General features: G+C 38.2%; 1 long non-coding RNA gene across 1 annotated transcript; it reads right to left on the bottom strand.

Annotated features, from left to right (window-relative positions):
• Window positions 1-14,668: 14,668 nt before the first annotated feature.
• On the bottom strand, window positions 14,669-19,093 carry LOC127129436 (uncharacterized). The gene is made up of 3 exons (XR_007806337.1): window positions 15,205-19,093; window positions 15,037-15,120; window positions 14,669-14,938 (listed from the first exon to the last, which is right to left on the bottom strand). It is a non-coding gene; the product is annotated as an uncharacterized LOC127129436 (long non-coding RNA).
• Window positions 19,094-20,935: the final 1,842 nt, after the last annotated feature.

The raw sequence follows: 20,935 nt of genomic DNA, 5'->3' as shown, positions 1-20,935 counted from the left end.
CATCATGATTAAATGTTGATATATAATTTGCTTTCGTATGGGAATTTAAATATGCCTGAATACCCTGAATGTTTGACCATGTTATTCCTGTGATAAAATGCCATAAAATTCAAAGTTCCTAACATGGGGCTGTTTTCAAATTCAAAATCCGTGGCCTTCGCTAGGCGAGGCAGAGGCGAACGAGACAGTACCTGATTCTTCTAGTCTGTTTTTTTTTATGTTTTTATCATAGCCATGCATTATTTATCCTATCCTATTTATTGTTGTGATATTTCTCCGGTGTAATCTTCGATTGCACCCTGATTTGGTGTTCTGACATGTTTCTTTTTTTTGAGTTTCGTAAAGGTTCACATATCCCAGGAAAAGGTTATTGGCTAGGTATTCCACTTTATTTGTGGGATACCCTTGTGGAGTTTCACCCTAAATTAATTTTTAATGTATTAATTTCTAATGTATTAATTTTTTAATATATTATTTTTAATAATTTTAATGTGGAGTTTCATCCTAATTATATAATTAATTGTAAAACTTTGCCTTTGAATAAGTGATCTTGGACCTCTCTTTGTTGCCTTACGATTACGATATTACGGTCATGTCCCGCGAACGTGGGGATACCCTTAGCAAAGACCCTTCGGTTAAATCATCATAAAATAAATTATAGTCCCTCGGATGTTGCCTTCGAATATACAACTTTGTCCCTCGATGACCCTCCGATGTTGCCTACGGTTAAATGATGATAGTCCCTTCGAATGCTAAGGTATCCTCATAACTGTTGCCTTCAATGACCAATCGATGACCCTACGATGACCCTTTTACATCCAAAGGATAAAACTACTTACTTCTCAATAATAAGGACAGTTTTACCCTCATAAGGATAGGAAATGCCCGTAAAGACCTTGGGTCGGTATAACTCTTAATTGCTGGCTCACAACTTAAAACATTTTTTTTTGCACCTCACACCTTTCAAAATGCCTTTAGAAAATCACCACTTGGTATACATTCATACTAGAATCATTACCGAGTTATATTTTTCTAAACAATTTTCAAAACTAAACGAGATAATCACTTTGTATACATTCATACAAGAATCATTACAAAGTTAAATTCTCTTTTCAAAACAATTTCTCTAAACAATTCACAAACACTTTTTTTTTTTAAAATAATATAAGTGATCGAGCAATTAAGAGCCCATGGATAACCATGGATACAAAGGGTGCTAACACCTTCCCTTTGTATAATGTACCTCCCGAACCCAAAATCTAAATTAAGGTCTTTCCTGTTCTTTTCCACCTTTCCTTATTGGATAAAAGAAAAGTCGGTGGCGACTCTTGCTAACCGCGACATTGCGATTAAAACCACAAAAAAGTCCAGTTCACCGTATGACAGAACTGGCGACTCTGCTGGGGACCGAAAAAAGAGAGGTTACCTTAAAAACAAGATCACTTATTCAATTTGTCTGATTTATTTTTAAGGGATTGCTTGGGTATGTTATGCTTGAGTGAAAGATCCTACACCCGGATCTAGTGTACCTTAGGTAAGTAGCAAGAGATCATCGCGACTGTCCGGCGTATACTGGAATGGTCAAAATGATGGCTACGGTTAATGTGGCACTTTGGATGTCCTGAAGTTCCTCATGTTAGTTGAGGAAATATTTGGCATTCGCGTGGTGTCATAAAAGCATTAACCAGACCTTTAGAACCCTAATTGACTCATCCTGGCCATTAGAAAGTAGTGAGATAACTGGCTTCGGTTCCGACTGGAGTTGGTTGAGACTCGATACTACACTCTTTGAGATTGGACTTTAGGGAAGCTTCGGTCAACCACTTGGTGTTGCACTGAAGTGGACTTAAGGAAAGGTCAATGATTTGAGATCCTTCTAGAACCCGGTTACTATTCTAAGACAGGTTGAACCAACCAAACTTCAGTGGGGAGGGTATTTACCTATGGAACTCACGCAAGCCTTAAAACCTAGGAATGATTGTTGTGTGACTTGCTTGTGCTTGTTATTTATCTAACAACATGACATCATAACAACATAACATCATAACATCATGGCATTGTACTAACCATTTCAAGGATTTAGGGATTTAACTCTGCTAACAGAAAAAACAAAAACAAAAGCAAAAACAAAAGAGAAAAGAAAAAAAAAGCTCTTTTTGTTAGTTTATGCAAAGTTAAATCCCGAAAGTCCTTGAAAACATTTCATACATTGCATTGCATCGCATAACAGGTATTCTAAAGGATCAGTGTTCTCACGATTTTCCTATCAAACAGATTCCAGCAGATTCAAACAGATTGAACAATGGCTCTCGAACAAACTGTCAAAGATCTCCAGGCCCAGAATGCTCAATTCCAGGAAATGATGCTGAGCTTATCTAAGGGGCAGGAAGAACTGAAAGCTCTTTTGATGGAGAAGAAGAAGGACCAGAAACCTGTGGGTTACATCAACCCGGGGAGAAGGCTTAAGGGACAGGTTACAGGAGTCAAGATTAGAATTCCGAAGGATTCAGAAGAAGAGACCGAGAATGATTCGGAAGATGAGAATCCTAATCTCGTCAATTCTGAGGACGACGATGAAGATTATGAACATGAACAGTACTCTCCGAAGGATGATAAGTACAAGTTGCTGGAAGAACGTATGCTAGCTATGGAGGGGCAGAAAGTGCCCGGTCTGGATTTCGAAAACTTGGGTCTGGTCTCTGATGTGGTCATTCCCCGCAAATTCAAGGTTCCCATTTTCACTAAGTATGATGGTGCCTCTTGTCCTCAGATGCATCTAAGGGCTTATGTGAGAAAGATTCAGCCGCACACTACTGATAAGAAACTGTGGATCCATTTCTTCCAAGAGAGTCTGTCTGGCACACAGTTAGAGTGGTATTATCAGCTTGAGAGCTCTAACATCCGCACATGGACTAATTTAGCAACAGCTTTCTACAAGCACTACCAGTATAATTCTGAGTTAGCGCCTACTCGGCTACAGCTACAAAATATGACTATGGGCTCTAAAGAAAGTTTCAAAGAATATGCTCAAAAGTGGAGAGATTTGGCTGGCAGAGTCAAACCCCCTATGACTGATCGAGAGTTAGTGGACATGTTCATGGGTACACTGACTGGCCCATTCTACAGCCATCTACTGGGAAGTTCCTCGTCAGGTTTCACTGAACTTATCTTGACAGGTGAACGGGTTGAAAGCGGCATTCGAAGTGGAAAGATACAGGCAGCTACTTCTGCAAGCACCAAAAAGTCCTATCAGGGAAAGAATGAATCAAATGTTGTGTACAGTGAGAGGAAGCATAACAAGAAGAATCGTGACCATACTGTTGGGGCAGTTACAATTGCCGCACCGCCATCTCAGAACTTCCAACACAGACAAGACAGGTCGAGAAGACAGTTTACCAAGATCAATATGACTTTAACCCAAGCACTGCAGAGTATGTTAAAGGCCAATTTGATTACCCTCAGAGGCCCTCCTGCAAATCCCAACACTACTTCTCCTCGTTATAATCCCAACGCCAGGTGTGCCTATCACTCCGATAGCCCCGGGCATGATACGAATGATTGCTGGTTGTTGAAGAACAAGATTCAGGATATGATCGACGCTGGAGAAATTGAATTTGATCCTCCGGCGACCCCCAATGTCATCACAGCACCTATGCCTAATCATGACCAGAATGTTAATGTTGTGGACGACAATTCTCACGTTACTGACGTTGCTGATTTAGCATCTCCTCTCCTGATCGTTAAGAAGAATTTATTGCAAGCTGGTTTATTTCCAGGTTGTGCTGAAGATTGCGATCTCTGTGTACTCCGACCCAATGATTGTTTGAAGTTGAAGAACGGCATTCAACGGCTGATGGATGATCGTACAATTCTATTTGAAAGGGTTCCTAAGGTGGACAACTCTATTGAAGAGGTATCTGTGATTGCTAGGTCCAAAGCTCCAGTGAAGATTATCGCTACTAGAGTGCCTGTGAAGATTACCGCTGAGCCCAAAGTGGCTCCCCTGATTATTACCGCACCTGGCCCCGTGCCATATTCCTCCAGCAAAGCTATTCCGTGGAACTATGGAGGCGACGTTTACATCCATGGCATAAAGCAAGTTGGTAGTTCTGCTAATCCTAATGATATTGTGGGGACTAGTAAAGTTACTCGAAGTGGAAGGATCTACTCCCCAGAAATCTCACCTCCCGCTCCCGAAATTCGAGGAAAAAGACCAGTCAATCCTCCTCAGTCAGAGACATCGGTCGAAGTTACTTCTGAAGATGTTGCCAAATAGGAAATGGAAGAGATGCTGAAAATCATCCGTAAGAGCGATTTTGATGTAGTGGAACAATTGGGGCATACTCCGTCTAAAATCTCAATGTTGTCCTTGTTATTATCCTCTGAATCCCATGCCAATGCATTGATGAAATTCTTGAAGACCGCTCATGTGCCTCAAGAAACATCCGTCGATCAATTCGAACATTATGTTGCTAATTTGACTGTTGACAATGGCCTAGGCTTTTCCGATGCTGACCTGACGCCAGCAGGAAAGAATCACAATAAAGCTCTGCATATCTCCATCGAGTGTGAGGGGATCACCCTGGCTCACGTGTTGATCGACAACGGCTCTTCCTTGAATGTGCTCCCGAAAGCTGTACTCGATAAATTTGACTACAAAGGCATTGAACTGAAACCTAGTGATGTTGTGGTGCGTGCTTACGATGGTGCGAAGAGTGTTGTCTATGGTGAAGTGGTTCTCCCTATCAAGATAGGACCTCAAGTCTTCAACACTACCTTTCACGTGATGGACATTCGTCCCGCCTACTCCTGCTTGTTGGGGCGCCCTTGGATCCATGGGGCAGGTGCGGTAGCTTCGTCGCTTCATCAAAAGCTGAAGTATCCAATAGCAGGCATGGTTGTCACTATATGTGGAGAAGAAGAGTATATTGTCAGTAGTGTGCAAGCCTTCAAATATGTCGAGATGGATGGTGAATTCTTTGAGACTCCTTCTCAGTCATTTGAAGTGGTTCCTCCACCCAGTCCTGTCCTTAAGCCAACTCCCCTTGTGCCAAAGGTTGTTCGTGCTCCCCCTGTCATGATCTCTCTGAAAGATGCTCAAGCCGCGATTGAAAATGGTGATCGTGCTGGTTGGGGTCAACTGATCAATGTACCGTACAAGTCTGATAAAGCTGGCCTGGGGTTTAACTCTGGAAAGATAGTCAAAAATCAGATTAATGCTATGGAAGATGCTGATAGTGATTGCGACTTGGATAGCTGGATTTTCCCAACAATTGGTGACGGACTCAACAATTGGAAGACTGAAGACATTATCCCGATTTCCTTTAGTCAGGAGTAATTGTTATTGTTTATTCTAGAATTGCAAATTTTAATTTTCTTTTACAATCAAACTTCTTAAAGCATTGTGTCTATGCCCGAGGCACAATGGCTAATTTGTTAGGAGTTTGTCATTTTCATAAGCATATTCATATTCAATAGATCAATGGACTTTTTGCATTCAAATATTGCGCTCTTTATCTTTCCTGTCATTTTTCAAACAAGCTATGTTTCTTGCACACACTCACGTAACAATTTGCCGATCCATATCCACTCTGGATCCTGTTGGTAATGACTCTGCTACTGTTCATTATGACTTTGAAAATCCGATCTACCAAGCCGAGGATGGAAGCGAGGAAGATTGTGAAGTCCCTGGAGAACTTGCCCGACTACTGCAAGAAGAAAAGACTATACAGCCGCATGAGGAATCAATTGAAATTGTAAATCTGGGTACTGAAATAAACAAGAAAGAAGTCAGAGGTTTCTTGGGGCACTCGAATTACATTGCCCGATTCATTCCACACTTGACTGCTACCTGCAAACCCATCTTCAAATTACTGAGACAAAATCAAGAGATGGTATGGAATGATGAATGCCAAGAAGCTTATGACAAAATCAGGAAATATCGCCAAGAACCTCCAGTTCCGATGCCACCAGTTGAAGGAAGACCTTTAATTACGTATTTGACCGTGTTAGAAAATTCAATGAGGTGTGTTGGGGCAACATGACGAGTCTGGTCGAAAAGAGCATGCCATATACTGCCTTAGCAAAAGGTACCGACTGTGAAACAAGATACTCACAGCCCGAGAAAGCTTGCTGTGCTTTGGCCTGGGCTGCTCGCCGACTAAGACAGTATATGTTGAATCATACCACCTTATTGACTTCTAAGATGGATTCTATCAAATACCTATTTGAGAAACCTGCTGTCTCCTGAAAGAGTTATCACTGACAATGGTACTAATTTGAACAACAAGATGATTACTGAACTCTGCACGCAGTTCAAAATAAAACACCATAACTCTTCTCCGTACCGGCCAAAGATGAACGGCACCGTGGGGACTGCTAACAATATCAAGAAGGTCATGCAAGAAATGACAGTAACATACAAAGACTGGCATGAGATGTTACCCTTTACTCTTTACGGTTATCGCACTTCAGTGCGCACTACGACAGGGGCAACTCCGTTCTCTTTAGTCTATGGAATGGAAGCCATCTTACTAGTGGAAGTTCAGATTCCCTCTCTAAGAATCATGAAAGAGGCGGGCTTAGACGAGGACGAATGGATTCAGACTCGACTCGATCAGATAAATTTGATGGATGAGAAGAGACTTGCGGCTGTATGTCACGGGCAGATATATCAGAAGCGCATGACCAGGGCATTCAACAAAAAGGTCAAGAGACAGGTGTACCAAATTGGCGACTTGGTAATCAAGCGTATCATTCTACCACAAGGTGATCCCAGAGGCAAATGGACTCCCACATACGAAGGGCCATTTGTGGTTAAGAAGGTATTCTCTGGTGGAGCCATGATACTCGCTACTATGGATGGTGAAGACTTCCCACATCCCGTGAACGCGGACATAGTTAAAAAATACTACGCATAAAAGAGACCCGCTAGATCGACGTATCTAGGCAAAAGTAAGGGCATCCCGGCGAACCAAAAGGGTTCGGGCAAAAATTAGGGATATATAAAAAAAAATGTACACCCGGCAAGTCGAAAACCTGAAAAGGCGGCTTGGGCAAAAAAGGGTATCCTGGTGGACTGAAAACCTGAAAAGGCGGTCCAGGCAAAAATTAGGGATTAAAGCGTATGACTATGTCCCGTTCTCAGTCAACTTTCATCCAAGTTCGAGGGACTGACCAAGCCAATCACTTCTATCCGACAGCAAGGGATGAGATGCTCGAAGACATAATGACAGTAGTAGGCTTAAAATCAATAGGACTTCTTCCACATAGCTTTCTCTTTGTTTTCGACAATTTCCTCTTACTAGGATTTCTGTCTCCTTGTACACAAATTGCCTGTTTATAGGCCTCCTTTCAAAATCAATACAACCCTCTTTCAAAAAAAAGATGCTTTTGTTTTTACTTTTCTGTTTTGGTTGCGTAAATGTCCATTGATTTAATTTGAATTAATATGTGCATTTGAATATGACTGATGTTTACCAAAAATACATGCATAGAATAGCAATAGCAATTACTACCCGACTTCAGGATCAAGGAAAAGGTCTAATCATGCTTCCAATGAATCCGCTACCAATTCTCTTCCCCAGCAAGTCTGTTATTCCTCAGAAGAAATTAGCAGTATTCCCCGGCACAGCCAGTTACTCCCCGACCGAGGTCGGCGTCACCAGACAGATTGATCATCTCATCCATCCTCAGCCAAGATCTGTGGAATATTTCCACCATCAGACAGAAATCAAGCATCCCCAGCCGAGAAAGGCTCATCGACACAAATGTCTCAAATCAGTAGATGGGGATTTATTTTCCTCAGTAGAGTCCCCAAGCAGAACTTCTCATACGCATAACTCATTCATTACATCCTTTCACAGCATACGCATGCATACAACATTCACATTTATTTTAGCATAACACGAAACATCTCATGCATCATGACATAGCATGAAGCTAACTTTTTCTTTGCAGGTTAATTATCCTCCTGATATAGTCAAAATAGAAGGTTCATTCAGACATACACCTTTATCAATCACATTCAAGATTCAGATACATATTTCAAATACAGTTCATGGGAACATTCATTCTGACAACACTTAGATATCCTCCTAACGATGGCATCTCTAAGCCCATCCCAGACATTTATTGCAAGTACAACATATACAGGTTATCAGATACAGCCTAACGTACGGTTCATTCTGATTCAGCCCAACATATGACTTCTTCAGCAACTCCAATGCGGTCTAACGTACGACCCATTTGGACCTTCAAATCCTCAGATGCTGCCTAGCGTACGGTACATTCAGGGGTGTAGTCTAGCGTACGACTACTTTCTTTTTCAGATGCAGCCTAACGGACGGCTCATTCTACAACTCGGATACGATCTAACGTACGATCCATTCTGAACTTCAACAACCCCAACGCGGTCTAACGTATGACCCGTTTGGATCTTACAACCCTCAGATGCTACCTAACGTACGGTACATTTCTGAAGTGTAGTCTGGCGTACGACTACCGCTTTCATCATCAGATGCGGCCTAACAGACGACTCATTCTGCGACGGTCTAACGTACGACCCGTTCGGATGTCCATCCCCTCAGATGCTACCTAACATACGGTACATTTCTGAAGTGTAGTCTAACGTACGACTACCCCTTTCATCATCAGATCCTACCTAACATACGGTACATTTCTGAAGTGTAGTCTAACGTACGACTACCCCTTTCGTCATCAGATTCAGCCTAACGTACGGCTCATTCTGCAACTCAGATGCGATCTAGCGTATGGTCCATTCTGACCCTTTATCCCCAACAGCATATGACACACTCCGACTCCCCAGCGAAGTCGGCAGCCTAATGGATGACTCATTATACGGTCTAACGTACGACCCAGTGTGGCACCCATGTCTTCAAATTGGCCTAATATACGGCGCGATCTGAAGCTTTCGTCATCAAACCTCCCGGATGGCATCTTTAAGCCCATCTCCATCAAGACCAACTGTCGATTCTCAAGTGCAAATTTTTGGGGCATTCTAGTGTTCAATAATCTTCCACCTCCAGACCACGAATGGCATACACGCCATCCTAACTCTCTCGGTTCAAGAATATTGAACAGGGGCAGCTGTCATACCCCAAAAATTACCCATCATTTTTCCTTAAAAAAAAAAAAAAAAAAAACGAAAAAAAAAACGAAAAAAAAAAAAGAAAAAAAAAAAAAAAAAAAAAAAATTAATTAATTAATTAATTAATTAATTAATTAAATAATTAAAATAAATAAATAAATAAAATATAACAAATTATTTTGGACTTGGGTCTCCCTCATTCCAAGCCCATTACCCACGAAATTAGTCTATAAATACTGAAGTTTCAGTAGGGGAGTGACACTGGGAGTTACACTTGGAGTTTACACTGGGAGATTTACTGGAGAAAGAAGGAAGAGAAGCAAAACACTCTGAGGTTTCCTTGGAACAAAACCTTGAGGAAAAAGAAAGAGAGAGAACAGAGAAGAATGAATAGAAGTTTTGGCATAGGAACCCTGCCTACCCGGAGAATTCAGAGTAAAGAAACCCTGAAGGCAGCCCATCTGCACCGAAGCCATCGCCGTCCAATTCCCGCTGCCTAACTTATTCCGATACTACAAGTGGTCAATCCCTTCAACCTTGAATCGGCAAACAGGTTTGCGTATCTCTATTGTTTATACTTTCAATTGGCCATATCTACATATATAATGCATCATGATTAAATGTTGATATATAATTTGCTTTCGTATGGGAATTTAAATATGCCTGAATACCCTGAATGTTTGACCATGTTATTCCTGTGATAAAATGCCATAAAATTCAAAGTTCCTAACATGGGGCTGTTTTCAAATTCAAAATCCGTGGCCTTCGCTAGGCGAGGCAGAGGCGAACGAGACAGTACCTGATTCTTCTAGTCTGTTTTTTTTTTATGTTTTTATCATAGCCATGCATTATTTATCCTATCCTATTTATTGTTGTGATATTTCTCCGGTGTAATCTTCGATTGCACCCTGATTTGGTGTTCTGACATGTTTCTTTTTTTGAGTTTCGTAAAGGTTCACATATCCCAGGAAAATGTTATTGGCTAGGTATTCCACTTTATTTGTGGGATACCCTTGTGGAGTTTCACCCTAAATTAATTTTTAATGTATTAATTTCTAATGTATTAATTTTTTAATATATTATTTTTAATAATTTTAATGTGGAGTTTCATCCTAATTATATAATTAATTGTAAAACTTTGCCTTTGAATAAGTGATCTTGGACCTCTCTTTGTTGCCTTACGATTACGATATTACGGTCATGTCCCGCGAACGTGGGGATACCCTTAGCAAAGACCCTTCGGTTAAATCATCATAAAATAAATTATAGTCCCTCGGATGTTGCCTTCGAATATACAACTTTGTCCCTCGATGACCCTCCGATGTTGCCTACGGTTAAATGATGATAGTCCCTTCGAATGCTAAGGTATCCTCATAACTGTTGCCTTCAATGACCAATCGATGACCCTACGATGACCCTTTTACATCCAAAGGATAAAACTACTTATTTCTCAATAATAAGGACAGTTTTACCCTCATAAGGATAGGAAATGCCCGTAAAGACCTTGGGTCGGTATAACTCTTAATTGCTGGCTCACAACTTAAAACATTTTTTTTGCACCTCACACCTTTCAAAATGCCTTTAGAAAATCACCACTTGGTATACATTCATACTAGAATCATTACCGAGTTATATTTTTCTAAACAATTTTCAAAACTAAACGAGATAATCACTTTGTATACATTCATACAAGAATCATTACAAAGTTAAATTCTCTTTTCAAAACAATTTCTCTAAACAATTCACAAACACTTTTTTTTTTAAAAATAATATAAGTGATCGAGCAATTAAGAGCCCATGGATAACCATGGATACAAAGGGTGCTAACACCTTCCCTTTGTATAATGTACCTCCCGAACCCAAAATCTAAATTAAGGTCTTTCCTGTTCTTTTCCACCTTTCCTTATTGGATAAAAGAAAAGTCGGTGGCGACTCTTGCTAACCGCGACATTGCGATTAAAACCACAAAAAAGTCCAGTTCACCGTATGACAGCGTCTGGCAAAAGAAGCTGAAGAGAAAACACGCCAGGAAGCTGAAGAAATGGCAAGACTGGAAGCTGAAGAATAGACGAGAAAGGAAGCCGAAGAAAAAGTTGTTGCTGAGGCTGCTGTTGCTGAAGTTAAAGTTAAAGCCAAGGCTGATGCTGAAGAAGTAACACACATTGCTGTAGAGGAAGCTGCTAAGGCAAAAGAAGTTGCTCTGACTCAAGGTGATCCCTCAAACTCACACCTTGCTCCGTTGGTGCTCAAGACTCTAGAATAACTCTAGAAGGAACAACAACTTATGAGAGGCAGACTCGATCAACAAGACTCTATAAACTCCAGCATTCAGACCCTCCTGGCTCAGTTGCTTCAGAGGATGCCTCCTCCTCCAAACCCTTCGGAACCTTAGGCTTTATGTTTTGTGTTTTATTTTAGGTGTTTTGGCCTCTATGGTTTTTCTTCTCTGTACTTCTCTTAGATTATCTAAATGAAATTTTGTTTTGCACTATATGTTTTTTTCGGTTGTCTTTTTGAATATGACAAAAAGGGGGAGAAATAAATAAACAACCTTCTAATAAAATAAATATTTTATTCTCATATTGCACTGCTTACAATCTAAAACTCTAAATATGTTGCACAATCTAAGTTTTCCTGCGGGAAGTATCAAATTAAACATCTGAGAAACAAGCTAAGCAACATAAGAGGCTATGGTAAGAAACTCTAAACTCTCTAAGTATCAGATTTAGGGGGAGCTTGCTTATCTCAGGGGGAGTCATAGTATATCTGACTCTGAAATTACTTTCCTCTAATTATTGTGAAGTATCATTGTTCCATCAACAATCTGAAGTTTTGTCATCATCAAAAAGGAGGAGATTGTTAGAACAAGATTTTGGTTCTGCAATTTATCTCTAAGTTTTGACGATAACAAAGAGTGAAATATTTGGTACCCTAATAAAATTCTCTAAGTGTGCAGGACTCTAATGAAAAATGAATTTGATGAAACAACATTTGATGTCACACAAAGTCCAGAACAACTGACTCAGAGTTAAAGGTATCCGTTCTGACGCTGAAGACAATGATGTCTAAAAGAATCACCCACAGAATATGTCATCTGAAGACTCTGGAAACTCTGCATCTGAAGACATCTGAAGGATCCCACATACGAAAACTCTGAAGATCCTTACATCAAAAGACTGTCTAAATTGGAGATCAGTCAAAAACCTCTGAAGAAGACACAATAAACAACTATTTGAAGAATACAAGATCTGAGAAAAGAATATGAATTCTGTACACTCTGAATCACGCCCAACATATCAGAATCAAGAACTTAACAAAGAAGTATTCCAAATATGGTATGAATCTCTATATGGATAATATTGAATACTCTCCAAAACTGTTATGGAAAGGACAATAAAACTAATGTCATTAAGTCCCATAATTGGCAAGATATCAGAATCAATGCTCTATTCAACGGTATCATCTCCAAACACTATAAAAAGGCCCAACTATCATCATACCAATACACAAAGCTATTACACAAGAATTCTGCACATCAAAATCAAGTCATACACTAAATTCTTGTTTTACGTTATCACACGAGTTGTTTCTCTAAGTGTGATCATTGAACATTGTTCTTACTGTGTTCATATTGCTTATCTAGAAGCACTAAACACTTGTAATTCTAAAATAGTTATTGTAAATTTCCTCAAGTGACTTATGAAGTCTGTAGACTTGAGAGGGCTAAGAGATCAGTGTACTCTTAGACGTTTTTTGTAATCTTTCTAGATTATTGGATTAAGTCCTTATTGAAGGCGAAATCACCTTGGTCGGGTGGACTGGAGTAGCTTTGATTTTCAAGCGAACCAGGATAAACTTATGTGTTACTTGTTATTATCTTTGTGTGTGTAGCGTATCCAAAAGTTTTTATTGTCCGTGAAAACAATTCAAACCCCCATTTATTTTTTTTCTCTACCTTCATTTACTACCTTTTACCAACTCCTATTTCCCATACCCTACACCATTATTTTTTCACCAAATCCCATCAATCTCATATCTACACATTCATCAAAAGTTACTTTTCTTCATCAAAAATTACAACCCTATCTCTACACTTCTCTTCATCAAAAATCAAACCTTTCTCTAAAACTTTTTCAACCTTCATAAAATATTCCAAACTTAAACCTTCATAAAAAATTCTCTAAGTTTTCATCCTTCAGGAATGGCACAAAAACTTAAGAGTGGCTGCAAAGGTATTAAGACTATAAGACTAGGGTTTCACGTGATACCAATTTAAAACAATTTTCTTAAAGAAAAACATACAACTGTAATCAATTTATACACATGTGTAATTGACTGTATCGCAATTAAAATGGATTTTTCACTTTAGGTGCAATCAACTGAAAAAGGGGTGCAATCAATTGTATCTCAATAAAAAATAATTTTTGCTTCAGGTGTAATCAATTAAAGGAGAGGTGAAATCGATTACACCAAATATGGTTTTGATTATGCCAAATCTGAAAATCATATTTAGACTCATTTCAATCGATAGCAAAATGTGTAATGATTGCACTTGAAAGTATTTAAATAAAAAATAATTTTTAAACACATATGGAATTATGGAAAGGCAATCATATCATACAAATCACATAACCAAATCATATTAGAATAAAATAAAAGTAATAAAGTGAATAAAATCAATATAATCAAATACAAAAAATACAATCATATTAATTAAAATATACACATAAATCTAATTTAAGGAAGAAGAATACATGTACCTGTCATACTCCAAAATTTACCCTACCCTTCACAATGCTCATTTAGGTCCATAACCCTAATTCATATGCATATTCATATTCAATCATTTCACTTGCATTAGAATTTTTCAAGACAAGAGGACATGCATCTTGGATTCAAGGTATAGTTGTGTATACCTAGTGAAAGCTAGGGTTTCCTAGCAACTTGATGTTGCTCCATCAAGCAAAACCCTATAATTGGTTGTCCCTTTGCATATTTGTATGTGTGTTTTGTTTTGAATTTTCATTTGTATCTTCATGACTAAAACCCTAATTGTGGCCATCATTTATTGTGTGTATCTAACCCTAATTTCATTTGGTTCACTAGCATTCATTATACATGTTCAATTACTTGGTCAAGCTCCATTCAAGGCCCAATTATTTTTTGTTCATTATGAGGTTTCATTGATTGGATTGAAGTTCATTTCAAATATTTATTTGTTCATCTAATTCCTAAGAGTATCCTTTGGTCCAAGGCCCATTCTCATGGCATCACAACTTCCACTTGTTCCATTCATGGTCACTTCATCTGGTCATTGCTAGATCATGGTTTTCTTTCATGTCTAGTTTTTCATGTGTCCTTTGATTTATATATACAAGTCTTATTACCCATTGGTCCATTAACTTTTGATTCATTCAAGTCTTATCATTTACATGCCTTTCATTATCCATTCAAGTTTGTGGGAATTAGGTTTGGTTGTTGTGTACCCTAATGGTTGGTCATTCAAGTAGACGTATCTTGGGATTTTCATTGGTCCATCTTCAATACAATTCAATGGTTCATTTTCATACCATCCATTTAAAATATCAAGTTTCGTTATACAATCATACTCAAAGTCCATACATGTACAAAATCACAATTGACCATTTTTACAACATTTGACTTTTTGTCAACCAGTTGACTAAAGTCAACTGACCCCCTTGACTATCCTAAGACCTAACCTAATCCCTTTTCCATTGATTCATCATCAAAATCCATGTTTGCTTGCTTCCATCATGCTTACTTCATTTACAAGTCACCCTTGGCCATGTTCATCATCATGCCACAAGCCTAAACAAAAAGAAAACCAAGCAATGTTAATTAAAAAAAACAAGTCATGACCATTAGCAATGCACCAGCAACCATAACCAAATGACCAAACACATTACCATTGTAAAACTAGCCTATCCATGGCCTTTTCAAGCATTTCTATGCAAGGCCGTACATTGCAACACCAAATGACCAAGGCAGACCTAAAACATCAATTACAACTATCAAGCAAAGCATGCAACATGACCTGACCAAGACAAACCTAACCTACATCATGAGCAACCTACCATCCATTGAAAATGAACCTACACATGCCACCAACCAAATGCAAAGTCAGAACATGTACATTACATAGCAACCAAGTCTGCACCAACATGAACAATTAGCAACAAGCTGCAAACATCATCGGGTAATGTTAAACCTATTAAACAACAAACAATAAACTGCAACACAATTGCAACAACAACATAGCTGATACAACTTATAGTGCAAACAACAATCCATTAACAGATATTGCAACAATCACACCATTTCAATTAGCAAGGCAAGGAAAAATCTAGCAAAACAATTCAAAAGCAAAGCAACACATATCAATTCACAATCGAGTCAATCCATTCAACAACAACATTGCAGTTAACCATTTAACATCTGCAAAACCTAACATTGCCAATCAACTAATTCAGTCCAATGAACTGAACATAACTATCCAATCACATTTCAGAAAACATAACTAACCGAATGCCTCGATTTCAAAGCCAAATTTAGTTACAACTAACCAAGAAACTTTGTGCCCATGATTTTAATAATGCAGTTAAACTTCCCTAACAAAATTGTCACAAAATACAAATCCTAACAACCTATAAAAGCATATTCTCCAATCATTGATCAAAATCCAATCATTACCTCATAATCTCTCCCCTAATCATTTCTCCCTCAAAATCACTAAATTAGAATATGATAATTTCCAACAATCATCTTCAACCTCTCAAACTCAACAACCATCTACAAACCTCTAAACCTTCTCTAAATCTTTATCACCTCTGAATTAGATCTATCCTCATCACCTTCATTAGACCTCCATCAATCTCAACCCTCGGACCCTCACAAACTCAGAGCACTCAAAATCGATCCTCACCATTTCACTCACAGATTTAGAAGAAGAAAGAAGAGGAATAGAAGGAGAAGATGATTTCGCAGCAAGAAAAGTAGAGAAGGGAAGTTGAGACCGTTTCAACTTGTCTTCTCCGGCGAGGTAAATCTTGAACCTCTCATTTTCTTCAATTATTTCGCACCAGGATGTAGGTATTTTTTAGGGGAACCAAAGCCCTAACCTCTTGGGCTTTGATTCCTCGTAATAACTATTTAGTTTAACATGAGGTGCCTAGGGTTCTTGAGCCTTCATCTTTGAATTGGCCTTCTGAGGGAGAATCTTATCAAATTGAATTCAGATTCATATTCAGCTCATCATTGCGCTTCTGATAGTGGTTTTAATTTAGAGTATGGAGAACAACCACTGCCCGAGGCAACCTCTAGCGCGGTGGTTGTTGGCGGAGATTGAAGCTAGCGGAAATATACCCGAATGCATCGCACGCTCGAACATACAACATAGTCGCCATCAAACTTTATTTATTCCCGAAGGAAATGGAAAACATCGATAAAACCTAAGGAAAGAGAATATGAGTAAGGAAGTCGGTTATGCAAGAGGAAAGTATTAGCACCCCTTACATCCATGGTACTCCATACAAACCTTTTTGATTGTTCTAAGCTTGAATGGGTGTTCTATCTAAGGATTACTCACAAAAGAATAAGGGGAAAGGAAAATAATAGATAGAGTGCTCGGTGAGGATTGGGGCCCTCATACATACATATCCTCATAGTGCAATAAGGAATTCAGAGTTCCGTAGTTCATGGAACTAGTGGTGGGAGATGAAAAGAAGTTGTGATAAATGTATGATCTAAACCAAAGGATTATGTTGTTTAAACTCCAACGAGGCATGAAATCTGAAACCCAGGAGTAAAACTGGCGTTGACCAATATGTGGGTAGCCGAAAGCGTCTGCCACTATATGGTATAGCCAAAAACAAAGAGAATTAAATGTTTGTGTACGAGACAAACAACTCTTGGTTCACAAGGTGACACAAGATGGAGCTCAAAGAGATAGTGTATTTGGCTTAAAGATATAGGGTATATCATATGGAGTGAATGAAGGTAGAATCATGGATGCATCATGGAGATGAATGGAATGATAGGAAAGTAACCGAAGTCAACAAATGGAAGGTTTTGGTAACAGTGAATGACAAGGTATAATTTGGAACCAAAGGTCAGGGTATATATTGGAGTCCATAGAAGAAATGGAATTTGTACCCTAGATGGAAACGACGTCTTAGCTAAAAAAGAAAGAATAAAATGTTTGGGTACGAGCTAAACAACTCTAGGTACAAATGCAGACTGCCGCTATATCGTCCTAAAAGGGTATATATGGAATTCCAAAGGAAACTGTATCTGGTTTCAAAGAAATAGTATGTCACTGGGGTGACCAGTTTAATGATTGAAGATAGAACATGGATAGTGAAAGCTATGAATGGTGCCCTAAGGTGGAAGGAATAATTAAGAATGTGCTCGCCAAGGATTCGCATCCTCGTGCCTACGTATTCTCATCGTGCAATGAGAAAATCAGGGTATTCGTAGTTCGTGGAACCACGAGAACAAAGAGAGATTGAAAGCGATGAAAAAGTATAACTTGTACCAACAGAATGGTAACATGGGAACCCACAAAGGAGAATGAACTTTGAACCGAAGAGTAAACAAGCGTCTTAGCCACAAAAGAAGGAATTAAATATCTGGGTACGAGCCAAACAACTCTTGGTTCATAAGGTGGACTACCGTTACATCGTCCTAAAAGGGTATATATGGGGTCCAAAAGAATGTATGGTTGGGTACAAGAAATAGTATATCACTTGCTGGGGAAGAATCAGTTTGAGATTAAAGAAGGATAGTATCTTGGATCCATGAAGGAAATAGACTCTGAACTAAAGAGTAAACATGCGTCTTAGCCAAAAGAGAAAGACTTAAATTTTTGGGTACGAGTCAAACAACTCTTGGTTCACAAGGTGGACTGCCATTATATCGTCCTAAAAGGATGTACATGGAGTCCAAGGAGAAGTGATATCCGATCTCAAAAATATGGTATTGCTTTATGAATGGATAATGAAGTGTTAATAATGGGGTAGCAATAAATAAGGTAGCTAACGAAGAATCTGAATTCTCCTGCATACGTATTCTCACCGTGCAATGAGAAAGTCAGAGCTTTCATAGTTCAACCAATTAAGGCTGACAACAAGGTGATTGAGGAAAAATAAAGGATTGATAAGAGAATATGAAGGAGACTTGGCAGTTGTTTGATGTGAACCACACTAAAGTTTATGAGTAAAGGTGAATACGATGAGCAACTGGGTCATTCGTCCCGTACCCAAAGATATTCAAAATGAGGATAGGAATTCTCCACTCACATTCATTCTTCACTACTTAAGGCTCGTGGCATATGATTCTCACCATAACTTTCAAGTTGTAAGAGAAGAATCTTTGATGCTCCTTGTGTTGATATTTCTTGCTGGAGAGAGACTTGACAATCATATGATTTAAATTATACCAAAGTCTATGAATAGAGGTGAATACGATGAGCAACTAGGTAATTCGTCCCATACCCAAAATATTCAGAATGAGGATAAGAATTCTCCATTCTCATCCCTTATCTATTGCTTAAGGCTCATGCCACACAATTTTAACCTTGATTAACAAGCTCTTGAAGAACCATATTTGATGTGCCTTGTATGATCCACTACTTGATATGACTGGGATTCCTTGATTGAGAGTCTGAACTTGAGACCTTGAGATCCACAACTTACAAAAAGAGTCTTATCAAGTGATCACGAGTCTTTTGATCACTTGAATAGACTGTGGGATTATACAAGACCAAAGGATTTAGTTAATCAAAATTTCTTTTGATCAACTTGAATCAAGAGTTTGAATTAGCTTGAAAGTGACTGGTTAACCTAATCTAAGGGTTAAGATTATTCACAAACTTTTCCTAGGGGAGCATGTCATATTAATAAAAAACTTCATAAAACTTGATTAAAGCTATCTAATATTCTAAGTCAAAGATTTAGTCCTAAAGGAGCCTGCATTTATATGGATAAAACAACAAAATAATCCCCTAAGAGTAAAATGATCATTTAACAAATTATTGATACATAATTAATTTCTAATCATGATAATTCTAGTTAAACTCCATTAAATCCAAACTATTCTAATATTCTAAAAGATTATCTAATCTAATCTACTCTAATTAATTCTAATTTTCTAAATCTAATTAAACTAATCAAATTTTAATATTTCTAATAAACCTAATCTAATCTAAAACATAATCAAATTCTAAATCTAATAACTTTCTAATATCTGCATCTAAAGTTTATAATTATCTAATTGATTCTAAAATCTAAATTCAATTATCCCAAGAGAAATAACTTCTATATACAAAAAATTAGCAAGAAAAAGAGAGAAATTCACCATGACAACAATTAAAATGTATGAGTTCAATTAAAAAATAAATAATTAGGAGAATAGAGGGGCGCAGAGGCCCATGTATGGGGGTGCTGAATGAGCAATCCATTTGGGCCTTGGGCCCAGACCGGATCCAAGCCTCAAAATGCACCAAACTAGTCTAACGCAGTTAACGTATAAGCTGAAGTGAACAAGAAAGAAAAATATCTGATACAGATTGATAACGCGTTCTCGGAGCTTCAACTTTCTCCTTCGCTTCCTCTTATCGTCAATCGCGTTCAAACATAGAGCAACAATCAATGAACATCTCTTAAACGAATCACAACAACGTGTTCTTTATTTCTCGGCCTCGCGTTCATCAATCCTCATTGCGATTCAATGATGCTTCACGGATTCACGTCATTCATCAATCAATCATGATTCGCGTTCCTCCATTATCATCGCAATTCAACGATTCAAGCATCCTTCTACGAAATCAACCTAGACAGCTACCAAAATCCACGGCGCCGAATCGCAACGACATCACGGAATCGAGCTCAAACGCATTGAAAAATGAGGAAGAACCTACCGGTTGCGAGCAGCTTGCAAGAATAGGTACGAATCCTATATGTTTCTTCTGAAATTCATGCTCTTGGATACGTGAATTGTTTGCATATGTGCTATGCGTTTGTTACGATCTTGCTTTCTTCTCTTCTGAACTTTTTGTTATGAAAGAGTGAATGAAAACAATTTGATGAAAAGTGGATTTGTTGATACGTGATGAATAGTGGTTTTTGATTTGCGTTCGTTTGAGATTTTCTGTTATGCTGTGAAAAAAGGAACTTCGATCCCTCATTCTGAACTGAAGCTGGGGTTATATAGGATGTTATTTAATGTTTTCAAACTCACATGAAATTCAATCGAAATGCTGTAGTCTCTCAAGCACGGGTACTCCATAAAGCCACCAAAGCCGTACCAATTTTTTTGTTTTCTTTCTAAGTTGTAACATCAACCCATACATATTTGATACCACACATCCAAATTTCAAATTTTTAAATTTTTTTTTAATGGTATACTTTGTATTTTTTTTCCTAATTAAAAATTAGAATAATTATTCTATTTAAAAATAAAAAAATTCTTTCACAACCAAATTCTTCATCTTCTGTAGAGAGAAATTGGAACACTATTAAATTTATTCACTCATTGAAAATGAATAGACTCAATTCGAAAAGGAACGAGGATTTAGTTTTTGTTCATACAAATCTATGTCTTCTCATGTTAAGATTTATAATCATTAGCAAAAACTTGATCGCGGCTTAGTATATCTATCGAAAAGTCGAACTGCAAGTGCACAGTCGTATCGTGTAATTTTAAAAAGATATCGAACCTAAAGGACCAAAAACCAAACTATCGTTATCTAAAGTTACTATGTAAAGGCAAAACTAATGTTTTTTTTTCTTTTTGCTAAGGGAAACTAGA

The sequence above is a fragment of the Lathyrus oleraceus genome, chromosome 1 (genome assembly GCF_024323335.1).
Source record: "Lathyrus oleraceus cultivar Zhongwan6 chromosome 1, CAAS_Psat_ZW6_1.0, whole genome shotgun sequence".
Taxonomy (NCBI): Eukaryota; Viridiplantae; Streptophyta; class Magnoliopsida; order Fabales; family Fabaceae; genus Lathyrus; species Lathyrus oleraceus.
This window is presented reverse-complemented; position numbering and strand designations above follow the sequence as displayed.